Source organism: Coregonus lavaretus, assembly GCF_964263955.1.
Source record: "Coregonus lavaretus genome assembly, chromosome: 22".
NCBI classification, from domain to species: Eukaryota; Metazoa; Chordata; class Actinopteri; order Salmoniformes; family Salmonidae; genus Coregonus; species Coregonus lavaretus.
The window spans coordinates 46,570,316-46,587,810 of NC_140009.1; positions in this window are offsets into that span (position 1 = coordinate 46,570,316).

A 17,495-nucleotide genomic window follows, 5' to 3' on the forward strand; every position below is an offset into this window, starting at 1 on the left:
TTCTCAAACTTGTTGCGTTAGTGGTCAAATCGGCAGTTGTTTGGAATGTAGTGAATCTGCTAATTTTTGACAAGATTTACAGCAGATAGTAACCCACCAACAGTGCCTTTCTAAAACAGCTCTAGTTTCTGATTGGTTGATGCGATTTTGAAATCGAATGTGGATTTGAAAAGCAGAGTAGTAGGGGAAGATTTCATTATATGATACCATTTTTCTCAAACTTGTTGCGTTAGTGGTCAAATCGGCAGTTGTTTGGAATGTAGTGAATCTGCTAATTTTTGACAAGATTTACAGCAGATAGTAACCCACCAACAGTGCCTTTCTAAAACAGCTCTAGTTTCTGATTGGTTGATGCGATTTTGAAATCGATTTTGGATTTGAAAAGCAGCGTAGTAGGGGAAGATTTCATTATATGATACCATTTTTCTCAAACTTGTTGCGTTAGTGGTCAAATCGGCAGTTGTTTGGAATGTAGTGAATCTGCTAATTTTTGACAAGATTTACAGCAGATAGTAACCCACCAACAGTGCCTTTCTAAAACAGCTCTAGTTTCTGATTGGTTGATGCGATTTTGAAATCGATTGTGGATTTGAAAAGCAGAGTAGTAGGGGAAGATTTCATTATATGATACCATTTTTCTCAAACTTGTTGCGTTAGTGGTCAAATCGGCAGTTGTTTGGAATGTAGTGAATCTGCTAATTTTTGACAAGATTTACAGCAGATAGTAACCCACCAACAGTGCCTTTCTAAAACAGATCTAGTTTCTGATTGGTTGATGCGATTTTGAAATCAATTGTGGATTTGAAAAGCAGCGTAGTAGGGGAAGATTTCATTATATGATACCACTTTTCTCAAACTTGTTGCGTTAGTGGTCAAATTGGCAGTTGTTTGGAATGTAGTGAATATGCTAATTTTTGACAAGATTTACAGCAGATAGTAACCCACCAACAGTGCCTTTCTAAAACAGCTCTAGTTTCTGATTGGTTGATGCGATTTTGAAATCGATTCTGGATTTGAAAAGCAGAGTAGTAGGGCAAGATTTCATTATATGATACCATTTTTCTCAAACTTGTTGCGTTAGTGGTCAAATCGGCAGTTGTTTGGAATGTAGTGAATCTGCTAATTTTTGACAAGATTTACAGCAGATAGTAAACCCACCAACAGTGCCTTTCTAAAACAGATCTAGTTTCTGATTGGTTGATGCGATTTTGAAATCAATTGTGGATTTGAAAAGCAGAGTAGTAGGGGAAGATTTCATTATATGATACCATTTTTCTCAAACTTGTTGCGGTTGCGTTAGTGGTCAAATCGGCAGTTGTTTGGAATGTAGTGAATCTGCTAATTTTTGACAAGATTTACAGCAGATAGTAACCCACCAACAGTGCCTTTCTAAAACAGCTCTAGTTTCTGATTGGTTGATGCGATTTTGAAATCGATTGTGGATTTGAAAAGCAGAGTAGTAGGGGAAGATTTCATTATATGATACCATTTTTCTCAAACTTGTTGCGTTAGTGGTCAAATCGGCAGTTGTTTGGAATGTAGTGAATCTGCTAATTTTTGACAAGATTTACAGCAGATAGTAACCCACCAACAGTGCCTTTCTAAAACAGCTCTAGTTTCTGATTGGTTGATGCGATTTTGAAATCGATTTTGGATTTGAAAAGCAGAGTAGTAGGGGAAGATTTCATTATATGATACCGTTTTTCTCAAACTTGTTGCGTTAGTGGTCAAATCGGCAGTTGTTTGGAATATAGTGAATCTGCTAATTTTTGACAAGATTTACAGCAGATAGTAACCCACCAACAGTGCCTTTCTAAAACAGCTCTAGTTTCTGATTGGATGATTCGATTTTGAAATCGATTGTGGATTTGAAAAGCAGAGTAGTAGGGGAAGATTTCATTATATGATACCATTTTTCTCAAACTTGTTGCGTTAGTGGTCAAATCGGCAGTTGTTTGGAATGTAGTGAATCTGCTAATTTTTGACAAGATTTACAGCAGATAGTAACCCACCAACAGTGCCTTTCTAAAACAGCTCTAGTTTCTGATTGGTTGATGCGATTTTGAAATCGATTGTGGATTTGAAAAGCAGAGTAGTAGGGGAAGATTTCATTATATGATACCATTTTTCTCAAACTTGTTGCGTTAGTGGTCAAATCGGCAGTTGTTTGGAATGTAGTGAATCTGCTAATTTTTGACAAGATTTACAGCAGATAGTAACCCACCAACAGTGCCTTTCTAAAACAGATCTAGTTTCTGATTGGTTGATGCGATTTTGAAATCAATTGTGAATTTGAAAAGCAGCGTAGTAGGGGAAGATTTCATTATAAGATACCATTTTTCTCAAACGTGTTGCGTTAGTGGTCAAATTGGCAGTTGTTTGGAATGTAGTGAATCTGCTAATTTTTGACAAGATTTACAGCAGATAGTAACCCACCAACAGTGCCTTTCTAAAACAGCTCTAGTTTCTGATTGGTTGATGCGATTTTGAAATCGATTCTGGATTTGAAAAGCAGAGTAGTAGGGGAAGATTTCATTATATGATTCCATTTTTCTCAAACTTGTTGCGTTAGTGGTCAAATCGGCAGTTGTTTGGAATGTAGTGAATCTGCTAATTTTTGACAAGATTTACAGCAGATAGTAACCCACCAACAGTGCCTTTCTAAAACAGCTCTAGTTTCTGATTGGTTGATGCGATTTTGAAATCGATTGTGGATTTGAAAAGCAGAGTAGTAGGGGAAGATTTCATTATATGATACCATTTTTCTCAAACTTGTTGCGTTAGTGGTCAAATCGGCAGTTGTTTGGAATGTAGTGAATCTGCTAATTTTTGACAAGATTTACAGCAGATAGTAACCCACCAACAGTGCCTTTCTAAAACAGCTCTAGTTTCTGATTGGTTGATGCGATTTTGAAATCGATTCTGGATTTGAAAAGCAGAGTAGTAGGGGAAGATTTCATTATATGATACCATTTTTCTCAAACTTGTTGCGTTAGTGGTCAAATCGGCAGTTGTTTGGAATGTAGTGAATCTGCTAATTTTTGACAAGATTTACAGCAGATAGTAACCCACCAACAGTGCCTTTCTAAAACAGCTCTAGTTTCTGATTGGTTGATGCGATTTTGAAATCGATTTTGGATTTGAAAAGCAGCGTAGTAGGGGAAGATTTCATTATATGATACCATTTTTCTCAAACTTGTTGCGTTAGTGTTCAAATTGGCACTTGTTTGGAATGTAGTGAATATGCTAATTTTTGACAAGATTTACAGCAGATAGTAACCCACCAACAGTGCCTTTCTAAAACAGCTCTAGTTTCTGATTGGTTGATGCGATTTTGAAATCGATTCTGGATTTGAAAAGCAGAGTAGTAGGGGAAGATTTCATTATATGATACCATTTTTCTCAAACTTGTTGCGTTAGTGGTCAAATCGGCAGTTGTTTGGAATGTAGTGAATCTGCTAATTTTTGACAAGATTTACAGCAGATAGTAACCCACAAACAGTGCCTTTCTAAAACAGCTCTAGTTTCTGATTGGTTGATGCGATTTTGAAATCGATTGTGGATTTGAAAAGCAGAGTAGTAGGGGAAGATTTCATTATATGATACCATTTTTCTCAAACTTGTTGCGTTAGTGGTCAAATCGGCAGTTGTTTGGAATGTAGTGAATCTGCTAATTTTTGACAAGATTTACAGCAGATAGTAACCCACAAACAGTGCCTTTCTAAAACAGCTCTAGTTTCTGATTGGTTGATGCGATTTTGAAATCGATTTTGGATTTGAAAAGCAGAGTAGTAGGGGAAGATTTCATTATATGATACCGTTTTTCTCAAACTTGTTGCGTTAGTGGTCAAATCGGCAGTTGTTTGGAATGTAGTGAATCTGCTAATTTTTGACAAGATTTACAGCAGATAGTAACCCACCAACAGTGCCTTTCTAAAACAGATCTAGTTTCTGATTGGTTGATGCGATTTTGAAATCAATTGTGGATTTGAAAAGCAGCGTAGTAGGGGAAGATTTCATTATATGATACCACTTTTCTCAAACTTGTTGCGTTAGTGGTCAAATTGGCAGTTGTTTGGAATGTAGTGAATATGCTAATTTTTGACAAGATTTACAGCAGATAGTAACCCACCAACAGTGCCTTTCTAAAACAGCTCTAGTTTCTGATTGGTTGATGCGATTTTGAAAACGATTGTGGATTTGAAAAGCAGAGTAGTAGGGGAAGATTTCATTATATGATACCATTTTTCTCAAACTTGTTGCGTTAGTGGTCAAATCGGCAGTTGTTTGGAATGTAGTGAATCTGCTAATTTTTGACAAGATTTACAGCAGATAGTAACCCACCAACAGTGCCTTTCTAAAACAGCTCTAGTTTCTGATTGGTTGATGCGATTTTGAAATCAATTGTGAATTTGAAAAGCAGCGTAGTAGGGGAAGATTTCATTATATGATACCATTTTTCTCAAACGTGTTGCGTTAGTGGTCAAATTGGCAGTTGTTTGGAATGTAGTGAATCTGCTAATTTTTGACAAGATTTACAGCAGATAGTAACCCACCAACAGTGCCTTTCTAAAACAGCTCTAGTTTCTGATTGGTTGATGCGATTTTGAAATCGATTCTGGATTTGAAAAGCAGAGTAGTAGGGGAAGATTTCATTATATGATACCATTTTTCTCAAACTTGTTGCGTTAGTGGTCAAATCGGCAGTTGTTTGGAATGTAGTGAATCTGCTAATTTTTGACAAGATTTACAGCAGATAGTAACCCACCAACAGTGCCTTTCTAAAACAGCTCTAGTTTCTGATTGGTTGATGCGATTTTGAAATCGATTGTGGATTTGAAAAGCAGAGTAGTAGGGGAAGATTTCATTATATGATACCATTTTTCTCAAACTTGTTGCGTTAGTGGTCAAATCGGCAGTTGTTTGGAATGTAGTGAATCTGCTAATTTTTGACAAGATTTACAGCAGATAGTAACCCATCAACAGTGCCTTTCTAAAACAGCTCTAGTTTCTGATTGGTTGATGCGATTTTGAAATCAATTGTGGATTTGAAAAGCAGAGTAGTAGGGGAAGATTTCATTATATGATACCATTTTTCTCAAACTTGTTGCGTTAGTGGTCAAATCGGCAGTTGTTTGGAATGTAGTGAATCTGCTAATTTTTGACAAGATTTACAGCAGATAGTAACCCACCAACAGTGCCTTTCTAAAACAGCTCTAGTTTCTGATTGGTTGATGCGATTTTGAAATCGATTGTGGATTTGAAAAGCAGAGTAGTAGGGGAATATTTCATTATATGATACCATTTTTCTCAAACTTGTTGCGTTAGTGGTCAAATCGGCAGTTGTTTGGAATGTAGTGAATCTGCTAATTTTTGACAAGATTTACAGCAGATAGTAACCCACCAACAGTGCCTTTCTAAAACAGATCTAGTTTCTGATTGGTTGATGCGATTTTGAAATCAATTGTGAATTTGAAAAGCAGCGTAGTAGGGGAAGATTTCATTATATGATACCATTTTTCTCAAACGTGTTGCGTTAGTGGTCAAATTGGCAGTTGTTTGGAATGTAGTGAATCTGCTAATTTTTGACAAGATTTACAGCAGATAGTAACCCACCAACAGTGCCTTTCTAAAACAGCTCTAGTTTCTGATTGGTTGATGCGATTTTGAAATCGATTGTGGATTTGAAAAGCAGAGTAGTAGGGGAAGATTTCATTATATGATACCATTTTTCTCAAACTTGTTGCGTTAGAGGTCAAAATGGCAGTTGTTTGGAATGTAGTGAATCTGCTAATTTTTGACAAGATTTACAGCAGATAGTAACCCACCAACAGTGCCTTTCTAAAACAGCTCTAGTTTCTGATTGGTTGATGCGATTTTGAAATCGATTCTGGATTTGAAAAGCAGAGTAGTAGGGGAAGATTTCATTATATGATACAATTTTTCTCAAACTTGTTGCGTTAGTGGTCAAATCGGCAGTTGTTTGGAATGTAGTGAATCTGCTAATTTTTGACAAGATTTACAGCAGATAGTAACCCACCAACAGTGCCTTTCTAAAACAGCTCTAGTTTCTGATTGGTTGATGCGATTTTGAAATCGATTTTGGATTTGAAAAGCAGCGTAGTAGGGGAAGATTTCATTATATGATACCATTTTTCTCAAACTTGTTGCGTTAGTGGTCAAATCGGCAGTTGTTTGGAATGTAGTGAATCTGCTAATTTTTGACAAGATTTACAGCAGATAGTAACCCACCAACAGTGCCTTTCTAAAACAGATCTAGTTTCTGATTGGTTGATGCGATTTTGAAATCAATTGTGGATTTGAAAAGCAGCGTAGTAGGGGAAGATTTCATTATATGATACCACTTTTCTCAAACTTGTTGCGTTAGTGGTCAAATTGGCAGTTGTTTGGAATGTAGTGAATATGCTAATTTTTGACAAGATTTACAGCAGATAGTAACCCACCAACAGTGCCTTTCTAAAACAGCTCTAGTTTCTGATTGGTTGATGCGATTTTGAAATCGATTCTGGATTTGAAAAGCAGAGTAGTAGGGCAAGATTTCATTATATGATACCATTTTTCTCAAACTTGTTGCGTTAGTGGTCAAATCGGCAGTTGTTTGGAATGTAGTGAATCTGCTAATTTTTGACAAGATTTACAGCAGATAGTAAACCCACCAACAGTGCCTTTCTAAAACAGATCTAGTTTCTGATTGGTTGATGCGATTTTGAAATCAATTGTGGATTTGAAAAGCAGAGTAGTAGGGGAAGATTTCATTATATGATACCATTTTTCTCAAACTTGTTGCGTTAGTGGTCAAATCGGCAGTTGTTTGGAATGTAGTGAATCTGCTAATTTTTGACAAGATTTACAGCAGATAGTAACCCACCAACAGTGCCTTTCTAAAACAGCTCTAGTTTCTGATTGGTTGATGCGATTTTGAAATCGATTGTGGATTTGAAAAGCAGAGTAGTAGGGGAAGATTTCATTATATGATACCATTTTTCTCAAACTTGTTGCGTTAGTGGTCAAATCGGCAGTTGTTTGGAATGTAGTGAATCTGCTAATTTTTGACAAGATTTACAGCAGATAGTAACCCACCAACAGTGCCTTTCTAAAACAGATCTAGTTTCTGATTGGTTGATGCGATTTTGAAATCAATTGTGAATTTGAAAAGCAGCGTAGTAGGGGAAGATTTCATTATATGATACCATTTTTCTCAAACGTGTTGCGTTAGTGGTCAAATTGGCAGTTGTTTGGAATGTAGTGAATCTGCTAATTTTTGACAAGATTTACAGCAGATAGTAACCCACCAACAGTGCCTTTCTAAAACAGCTCTAGTTTCTGATTGGTTGATGCGATTTTGAAATCGATTGTGGATTTGAAAAGCAGAGTAGTAGGGGAAGATTTCATTATATGATACCATTTTTCTCAAACTTGTTGCGTTAGAGGTCAAAATGGCAGTTGTTTGGAATGTAGTGAATCTGCTAATTTTTGACAAGATTTACAGCAGATAGTAACCCACCAACAGTGCCTTTCTAAAACAGCTCTAGTTTCTGATTGGTTGATGCGATTTTGAAATCGATTCTGGATTTGAAAAGCAGAGTAGTAGGGGAAGATTTCATTATATGATACAATTTTTCTCAAACTTGTTGCGTTAGTGGTCAAATCGGCAGTTGTTTGGAATGTAGTGAATCTGCTAATTTTTGACAAGATTTACAGCAGATAGTAACCCACCAACAGTGCCTTTCTAAAACAGCTCTAGTTTCTGATTGGTTGATGCGATTTTGAAATCGATTTTGGATTTGAAAAGCAGCGTAGTAGGGGAAGATTTCATTATATGATACCATTTTTCTCAAACTTGTTGCGTTAGTGGTCAAATCGGCAGTTGTTTGGAATGTAGTGAATCTGCTAATTTTTGACAAGATTTACAGCAGATAGTAACCCACCAACAGTGCCTTTCTAAAACAGCTCTAGTTTCTGATTGGTTGATGCGATTTTGAAATCGATTGTGGATTTGAAAAGCAGAGTAGTAGGGGAAGATTTCATTATATGATACCATTTTTCTCAAACTTGTTGCGTTAGTGGTCAAATCGGCAGTTGTTTGGAATGTAGTGAATCTGCTAATTTTTGACAAGATTTACAGCAGATAGTAACCCACCAACAGTGCCTTTCTAAAACAGATCTAGTTTCTGATTGGTTGATGCGATTTTGAAATCAATTGTGGATTTGAAAAGCAGCGTAGTAGGGGAAGATTTCATTATATGATACCACTTTTCTCAAACTTGTTGCGTTAGTGGTCAAATTGGCAGTTGTTTGGAATGTAGTGAATATGCTAATTTTTGACAAGATTTACAGCAGATAGTAACCCACCAACAGTGCCTTTCTAAAACAGCTCTAGTTTCTGATTGGTTGATGCGATTTTGAAATCGATTCTGGATTTGAAAAGCAGAGTAGTAGGGCAAGATTTCATTATATGATACCATTTTTCTCAAACTTGTTGCGTTAGTGGTCAAATCGGCAGTTGTTTGGAATGTAGTGAATCTGCTAATTTTTGACAAGATTTACAGCAGATAGTAAACCCACCAACAGTGCCTTTCTAAAACAGATCTAGTTTCTGATTGGTTGATGCGATTTTGAAATCAATTGTGGATTTGAAAAGCAGAGTAGTAGGGGAAGATTTCATTATATGATACCATTTTTCTCAAACTTGTTGCGTTAGTGGTCAAATCGGCAGTTGTTTGGAATGTAGTGAATCTGCTAATTTTTGACAAGATTTACAGCAGATAGTAACCCACCAACAGTGCCTTTCTAAAACAGCTCTAGTTTCTGATTGGTTGATGCGATTTTGAAATCGATTGTGGATTTGAAAAGCAGAGTAGTAGGGGAAGATTTCATTATATGATACCATTTTTCTCAAACTTGTTGCGTTAGTGGTCAAATCGGCAGTTGTTTGGAATGTAGTGAATCTGCTAATTTTTGACAAGATTTACAGCAGATAGTAACCCACCAACAGTGCCTTTCTAAAACAGCTCTAGTTTCTGATTGGTTGATGCGATTTTGAAATCGATTTTGGATTTGAAAAGCAGAGTAGTAGGGGAAGATTTCATTATATGATACCGTTTTTCTCAAACTTGTTGCGTTAGTGGTCAAATCGGCAGTTGTTTGGAATATAGTGAATCTGCTAATTTTTGACAAGATTTACAGCAGATAGTAACCCACCAACAGTGCCTTTCTAAAACAGCTCTAGTTTCTGATTGGATGATTCGATTTTGAAATCGATTGTGGATTTGAAAAGCAGAGTAGTAGGGGAAGATTTCATTATATGATACCATTTTTCTCAAACTTGTTGCGTTAGTGGTCAAATCGGCAGTTGTTTGGAATGTAGTGAATCTGCTAATTTTTGACAAGATTTACAGCAGATAGTAAACCCACCAACAGTGCCTTTCTAAAACAGATCTAGTTTCTGATTGGTTGATGCGATTTTGAAATCAATTGTGGATTTGAAAAGCAGAGTAGTAGGGGAAGATTTCATTATATGATACCATTTTTCTCAAACTTGTTGCGTTAGTGGTCAAATCGGCAGTTGTTTGGAATGTAGTGAATCTGCTAATTTTTGACAAGATTTACAGCAGATAGTAACCCACCAACAGTGCCTTTCTAAAACAGCTCTAGTTTCTGATTGGTTGATGCGATTTTGAAATCGATTGTGGATTTGAAAAGCAGAGTAGTAGGGGAAGATTTCATTATATGATACCATTTTTCTCAAACTTGTTGCGTTAGTGGTCAAATCGGCAGTTGTTTGGAATGTAGTGAATCTGCTAATTTTTGACAAGATTTACAGCAGATAGTAACCCACCAACAGTGCCTTTCTAAAACAGCTCTAGTTTCTGATTGGTTGATGCGATTTTGAAATCGATTTTGGATTTGAAAAGCAGAGTAGTAGGGGAAGATTTCATTATATGATACCGTTTTTCTCAAACTTGTTGCGTTAGTGGTCAAATCGGCAGTTGTTTGGAATATAGTGAATCTGCTAATTTTTGACAAGATTTACAGCAGATAGTAACCCACCAACAGTGCCTTTCTAAAACAGCTCTAGTTTCTGATTGGATGATTCGATTTTGAAATCGATTGTGGATTTGAAAAGCAGAGTAGTAGGGGAAGATTTCATTATATGATACCATTTTTCTCAAACTTGTTGCGTTAGTGGTCAAATCGGCAGTTGTTTGGAATGTAGTGAATCTGCTAATTTTTGACAAGATTTACAGCAGATAGTAACCCACCAACAGTGCCTTTCTAAAACAGCTCTAGTTTCTGATTGGTTGATGCGATTTTGAAATCGATTGTGGATTTGAAAAGCAGAGTAGTAGGGGAAGATTTCATTATATGATACCATTTTTCTCAAACTTGTTGCGTTAGTGGTCAAATCGGCAGTTGTTTGGAATGTAGTGAATCTGCTAATTTTTGACAAGATTTACAGCAGATAGTAACCCACCAACAGTGCCTTTCTAAAACAGATCTAGTTTCTGATTGGTTGATGCGATTTTGAAATCAATTGTGAATTTGAAAAGCAGCGTAGTAGGGGAAGATTTCATTATAAGATACCATTTTTCTCAAACGTGTTGCGTTAGTGGTCAAATTGGCAGTTGTTTGGAATGTAGTGAATCTGCTAATTTTTGACAAGATTTACAGCAGATAGTAACCCACCAACAGTGCCTTTCTAAAACAGCTCTAGTTTCTGATTGGTTGATGCGATTTTGAAATCGATTCTGGATTTGAAAAGCAGAGTAGTAGGGGAAGATTTCATTATATGATTCCATTTTTCTCAAACTTGTTGCGTTAGAGGTCAAATCGGCAGTTGTTTGGAATGTAGTGAATCTGCTAATTTTTGACAAGATTTACAGCAGATAGTAACCCACCAACAGTGCCTTTCTAAAACAGCTCTAGTTTCTGATTGGTTGATGCGATTTTGAAATCGATTGTGGATTTGAAAAGCAGAGTAGTAGGGGAAGATTTCATTATATGATACCATTTTTCTCAAACTTGTTGCGTTAGTGGTCAAATCGGCAGTTGTTTGGAATGTAGTGAATCTGCTAATTTTTGACAAGATTTACAGCAGATAGTAACCCACCAACAGTGCCTTTCTAAAACAGCTCTAGTTTCTGATTGGTTGATGCGATTTTGAAATCGATTCTGGATTTGAAAAGCAGAGTAGTAGGGGAAGATTTCATTATATGATACCATTTTTCTCAAACTTGTTGCGTTAGTGGTCAAATCGGCAGTTGTTTGGAATGTAGTGAATCTGCTAATTTTTGACAAGATTTACAGCAGATAGTAACCCACCAACAGTGCCTTTCTAAAACAGCTCTAGTTTCTGATTGGTTGATGCGATTTTGAAATCGATTGTGGATTTGAAAAGCAGAGTAGTAGGGGAAGATTTCATTATATGATACCATTTTTCTCAAACTTGTTGCGTTAGTGGTCAAATCGGCAGTTGTTTGGAATGTAGTGAATCTGCTAATTTTTGACAAGATTTACAGCAGATAGTAACCCACCAACAGTGCCTTTCTAAAACAGCTCTAGTTTCTGATTGGTTGATGCGATTTTGAAATCGATTTTGGATTTGAAAAGCAGCGTAGTAGGGGAAGATTTCATTATATGATACCATTTTTCTCAAACTTGTTGCGTTAGTGTTCAAATTGGCACTTGTTTGGAATGTAGTGAATATGCTAATTTTTGACAAGATTTACAGCAGATAGTAACCCACCAACAGTGCCTTTCTAAAACAGCTCTAGTTTCTGATTGGTTGATGCGATTTTGAAATCGATTCTGGATTTGAAAAGCAGAGTAGTAGGGGAAGATTTCATTATATGATACCATTTTTCTCAAACTTGTTGCGTTAGTGGTCAAATCGGCAGTTGTTTGGAATGTAGTGAATCTGCTAATTTTTGACAAGATTTACAGCAGATAGTAACCCACCAACAGTGCCTTTCTAAAACAGCTCTAGTTTCTGATTGGTTGATGCGATTTTGAAATCGATTGTGGATTTGAAAAGCAGAGTAGTAGGGGAAGATTTCATTATATGATACCATTTTTCTCAAACTTGTTGCGTTAGTGGTCAAATCGGCAGTTGTTTGGAATGTAGTGAATATGCTAATTTTTGACAAGATTTACAGCAGATAGTAACCCACCAACAGTGCCTTTCTAAAACAGCTCTAGTTTCTGATTGGTTGATGCGATTTTGAAATCGATTCTGGATTTGAAAAGCAGAGTAGTAGGGCAAGATTTCATTATATGATACCATTTTTCTCAAACTTGTTGCGTTAGTGGTCAAATCGGCAGTTGTTTGGAATGTAGTGAATCTGCTAATTTTTGACAAGATTTACAGCAGATAGTAAACCCACCAACAGTGCCTTTCTAAAACAGATCTAGTTTCTGATTGGTTGATGCGATTTTGAAATCAATTGTGGATTTGAAAAGCAGAGTAGTAGGGGAAGATTTCATTATATGATACCATTTTTCTCAAACTTGTTGCGTTAGTGGTCAAATCGGCAGTTGTTTGGAATGTAGTGAATCTGCTAATTTTTGACAAGATTTACAGCAGATAGTAACCCACCAACAGTGCCTTTCTAAAACAGCTCTAGTTTCTGATTGGTTGATGCGATTTTGAAATCGATTGTGGATTTGAAAAGCAGAGTAGTAGGGGAAGATTTCATTATATGATACCGTTTTTCTCAAACTTGTTGCGTTAGTGGTCAAATCGGCAGTTGTTTGGAATATAGTGAATCTGCTAATTTTTGACAAGATTTACAGCAGATAGTAACCCACCAACAGTGCCTTTCTAAAACAGCTCTAGTTTCTGATTGGATGATTCGATTTTGAAATCGATTGTGGATTTGAAAAGCAGAGTAGTAGGGGAAGATTTCATTATATGATACCATTTTTCTCAAACTTGTTGCGTTAGTGGTCAAATCGGCAGTTGTTTGGAATGTAGTGAATCTGCTAATTTTTGACAAGATTTACAGCAGATAGTAACCCACCAACAGTGCCTTTCTAAAACAGCTCTAGTTTCTGATTGGTTGATGCGATTTTGAAATCGATTGTGGATTTGAAAAGCAGAGTAGTAGGGGAAGATTTCATTATATGATACCATTTTTCTCAAACTTGTTGCGTTAGTGGTCAAATCGGCAGTTGTTTGGAATGTAGTGAATCTGCTAATTTTTGACAAGATTTACAGCAGATAGTAACCCACCAACAGTGCCTTTCTAAAACAGATCTAGTTTCTGATTGGTTGATGCGATTTTGAAATCAATTGTGAATTTGAAAAGCAGCGTAGTAGGGGAAGATTTCATTATAAGATACCATTTTTCTCAAACGTGTTGCGTTAGTGGTCAAATTGGCAGTTGTTTGGAATGTAGTGAATCTGCTAATTTTTGACAAGATTTACAGCAGATAGTAACCCACCAACAGTGCCTTTCTAAAACAGCTCTAGTTTCTGATTGGTTGATGCGATTTTGAAATCGATTCTGGATTTGAAAAGCAGAGTAGTAGGGGAAGATTTCATTATATGATTCCATTTTTCTCAAACTTGTTGCGTTAGTGGTCAAATCGGCAGTTGTTTGGAATGTAGTGAATCTGCTAATTTTTGACAAGATTTACAGCAGATAGTAACCCACCAACAGTGCCTTTCTAAAACAGCTCTAGTTTCTGATTGGTTGATGCGATTTTGAAATCGATTGTGGATTTGAAAAGCAGAGTAGTAGGGGAAGATTTCATTATATGATACCATTTTTCTCAAACTTGTTGCGTTAGTGGTCAAATCGGCAGTTGTTTGGAATGTAGTGAATCTGCTAATTTTTGACAAGATTTACAGCAGATAGTAACCCACCAACAGTGCCTTTCTAAAACAGCTCTAGTTTCTGATTGGTTGATGCGATTTTGAAATCGATTCTGGATTTGAAAAGCAGAGTAGTAGGGGAAGATTTCATTATATGATACCATTTTTCTCAAACTTGTTGCGTTAGTGGTCAAATCGGCAGTTGTTTGGAATGTAGTGAATCTGCTAATTTTTGACAAGATTTACAGCAGATAGTAACCCACCAACAGTGCCTTTCTAAAACAGCTCTAGTTTCTGATTGGTTGATGCGATTTTGAAATCGATTGTGGATTTGAAAAGCAGAGTAGTAGGGGAAGATTTCATTATATGATACCATTTTTCTCAAACTTGTTGCGTTAGTGGTCAAATCGGCAGTTGTTTGGAATGTAGTGAATCTGCTAATTTTTGACAAGATTTACAGCAGATAGTAACCCACCAACAGTGCCTTTCTAAAACAGCTCTAGTTTCTGATTGGTTGATGCGATTTTGAAATCGATTTTGGATTTGAAAAGCAGCGTAGTAGGGGAAGATTTCATTATATGATACCATTTTTCTCAAACTTGTTGCGTTAGTGGTCAAATCGGCAGTTGTTTGGAATGTAGTGAATCTGCTAATTTTTGACAAGATTTACAGCAGATAGTAACCCACCAACAGTGCCTTTCTAAAACAGCTCTAGTTTCTGATTGGTTGATGCGATTTTGAAATCGATTGTGGATTTGAAAAGCAGAGTAGTAGGGGAAGATTTCATTATATGATACCATTTTTCTCAAACTTGTTGCGTTAGTGGTCAAATCGGCAGTTGTTTGGAATGTAGTGAATATGCTAATTTTTGACAAGATTTACAGCAGATAGTAACCCACCAACAGTGCCTTTCTAAAACAGCTCTAGTTTCTGATTGGTTGATGCGATTTTGAAATCGATTCTGGATTTGAAAAGCAGAGTAGTAGGGCAAGATTTCATTATATGATACCATTTTTCTCAAACTTGTTGCGTTAGTGGTCAAATCGGCAGTTGTTTGGAATGTAGTGAATCTGCTAATTTTTGACAAGATTTACAGCAGATAGTAACCCACCAACAGTGCCTTTCTAAAACAGCTCTAGTTTCTGATTGGTTGATGCGATTTTGAAATCGATTGTGGATTTGAAAAGCAGAGTAGTAGGGGAAGATTTCATTATATGATACCATTTTTCTCAAACTTGTTGCGTTAGTGGTCAAATCGGCAGTTGTTTGGAATGTAGTGAATCTGCTAATTTTTGACAAGATTTACAGCAGATAGTAACCCACCAACAGTGCCTTTCTAAAACAGCTCTAGTTTCTGATTGGTTGATGCGATTTTGAAATCGATTTTGGATTTGAAAAGCAGAGTAGTAGGGGAAGATTTCATTATATGATACCGTTTTTCTCAAACTTGTTGCGTTAGTGGTCAAATCGGCAGTTGTTTGGAATATAGTGAATCTGCTAATTTTTGACAAGATTTACAGCAGATAGTAACCCACCAACAGTGCCTTTCTAAAACAGCTCTAGTTTCTGATTGGATGATTCGATTTTGAAATCGATTGTGGATTTGAAAAGCAGAGTAGTAGGGGAAGATTTCATTATATGATACCATTTTTCTCAAACTTGTTGCGTTAGTGGTCAAATCGGCAGTTGTTTGGAATGTAGTGAATCTGCTAATTTTTGACAAGATTTACAGCAGATAGTAACCCACCAACAGTGCCTTTCTAAAACAGCTCTAGTTTCTGATTGGTTGATGCGATTTTGAAATCGATTGTGGATTTGAAAAGCAGAGTAGTAGGGGAAGATTTCATTATATGATACCATTTTTCTCAAACTTGTTGCGTTAGTGGTCAAATCGGCAGTTGTTTGGAATGTAGTGAATCTGCTAATTTTTGACAAGATTTACAGCAGATAGTAACCCACCAACAGTGCCTTTCTAAAACAGATCTAGTTTCTGATTGGTTGATGCGATTTTGAAATCAATTGTGAATTTGAAAAGCAGCGTAGTAGGGGAAGATTTCATTATAAGATACCATTTTTCTCAAACGTGTTGCGTTAGTGGTCAAATTGGCAGTTGTTTGGAATGTAGTGAATCTGCTAATTTTTGACAAGATTTACAGCAGATAGTAACCCACCAACAGTGCCTTTCTAAAACAGCTCTAGTTTCTGATTGGTTGATGCGATTTTGAAATCGATTCTGGATTTGAAAAGCAGAGTAGTAGGGGAAGATTTCATTATATGATTCCATTTTTCTCAAACTTGTTGCGTTAGTGGTCAAATCGGCAGTTGTTTGGAATGTAGTGAATCTGCTAATTTTTGACAAGATTTACAGCAGATAGTAACCCACCAACAGTGCCTTTCTAAAACAGCTCTAGTTTCTGATTGGTTGATGCGATTTTGAAATCGATTGTGGATTTGAAAAGCAGAGTAGTAGGGGAAGATTTCATTATATGATACCATTTTTCTCAAACTTGTTGCGTTAGTGGTCAAATCGGCAGTTGTTTGGAATGTAGTGAATCTGCTAATTTTTGACAAGATTTACAGCAGATAGTAACCCACCAACAGTGCCTTTCTAAAACAGCTCTAGTTTCTGATTGGTTGATGCGATTTTGAAATCGATTCTGGATTTGAAAAGCAGAGTAGTAGGGGAAGATTTCATTATATGATACCATTTTTCTCAAACTTGTTGCGTTAGTGGTCAAATCGGCAGTTGTTTGGAATGTAGTGAATCTGCTAATTTTTGACAAGATTTACAGCAGATAGTAACCCACCAACAGTGCCTTTCTAAAACAGCTCTAGTTTCTGATTGGTTGATGCGATTTTGAAATCGATTGTGGATTTGAAAAGCAGAGTAGTAGGGGAAGATTTCATTATATGATACCATTTTTCTCAAACTTGTTGCGTTAGTGGTCAAATCGGCAGTTGTTTGGAATGTAGTGAATCTGCTAATTTTTGACAAGATTTACAGCAGATAGTAACCCACCAACAGTGCCTTTCTAAAACAGCTCTAGTTTCTGATTGGTTGATGCGATTTTGAAATCGATTTTGGATTTGAAAAGCAGCGTAGTAGGGGAAGATTTCATTATATGATACCATTTTTCTCAAACTTGTTGCGTTAGTGTTCAAATTGGCACTTGTTTGGAATGTAGTGAATATGCTAATTTTTGACAAGATTTACAGCAGATAGTAACCCACCAACAGTGCCTTTCTAAAACAGCTCTAGTTTCTGATTGGTTGATGCGATTTTGAAATCGATTCTGGATTTGAAAAGCAGAGTAGTAGGGGAAGATTTCATTATATGATACCATTTTTCTCAAACTTGTTGCGTTAGTGGTCAAATCGGCAGTTGTTTGGAATGTAGTGAATCTGCTAATTTTTGACAAGATTTACAGCAGATAGTAACCCACCAACAGTGCCTTTCTAAAACAGCTCTAGTTTCTGATTGGTTGATGCGATTTTGAAATCGATTGTGGATTTGAAAAGCAGAGTAGTAGGGGAAGATTTCATTATATGATACCATTTTTCTCAAACTTGTTGCGTTAGTGGTCAAATCGGCAGTTGTTTGGAATGTAGTGAATCTGCTAATTTTTGACAAGATTTACAGCAGATAGTAACCCACAAA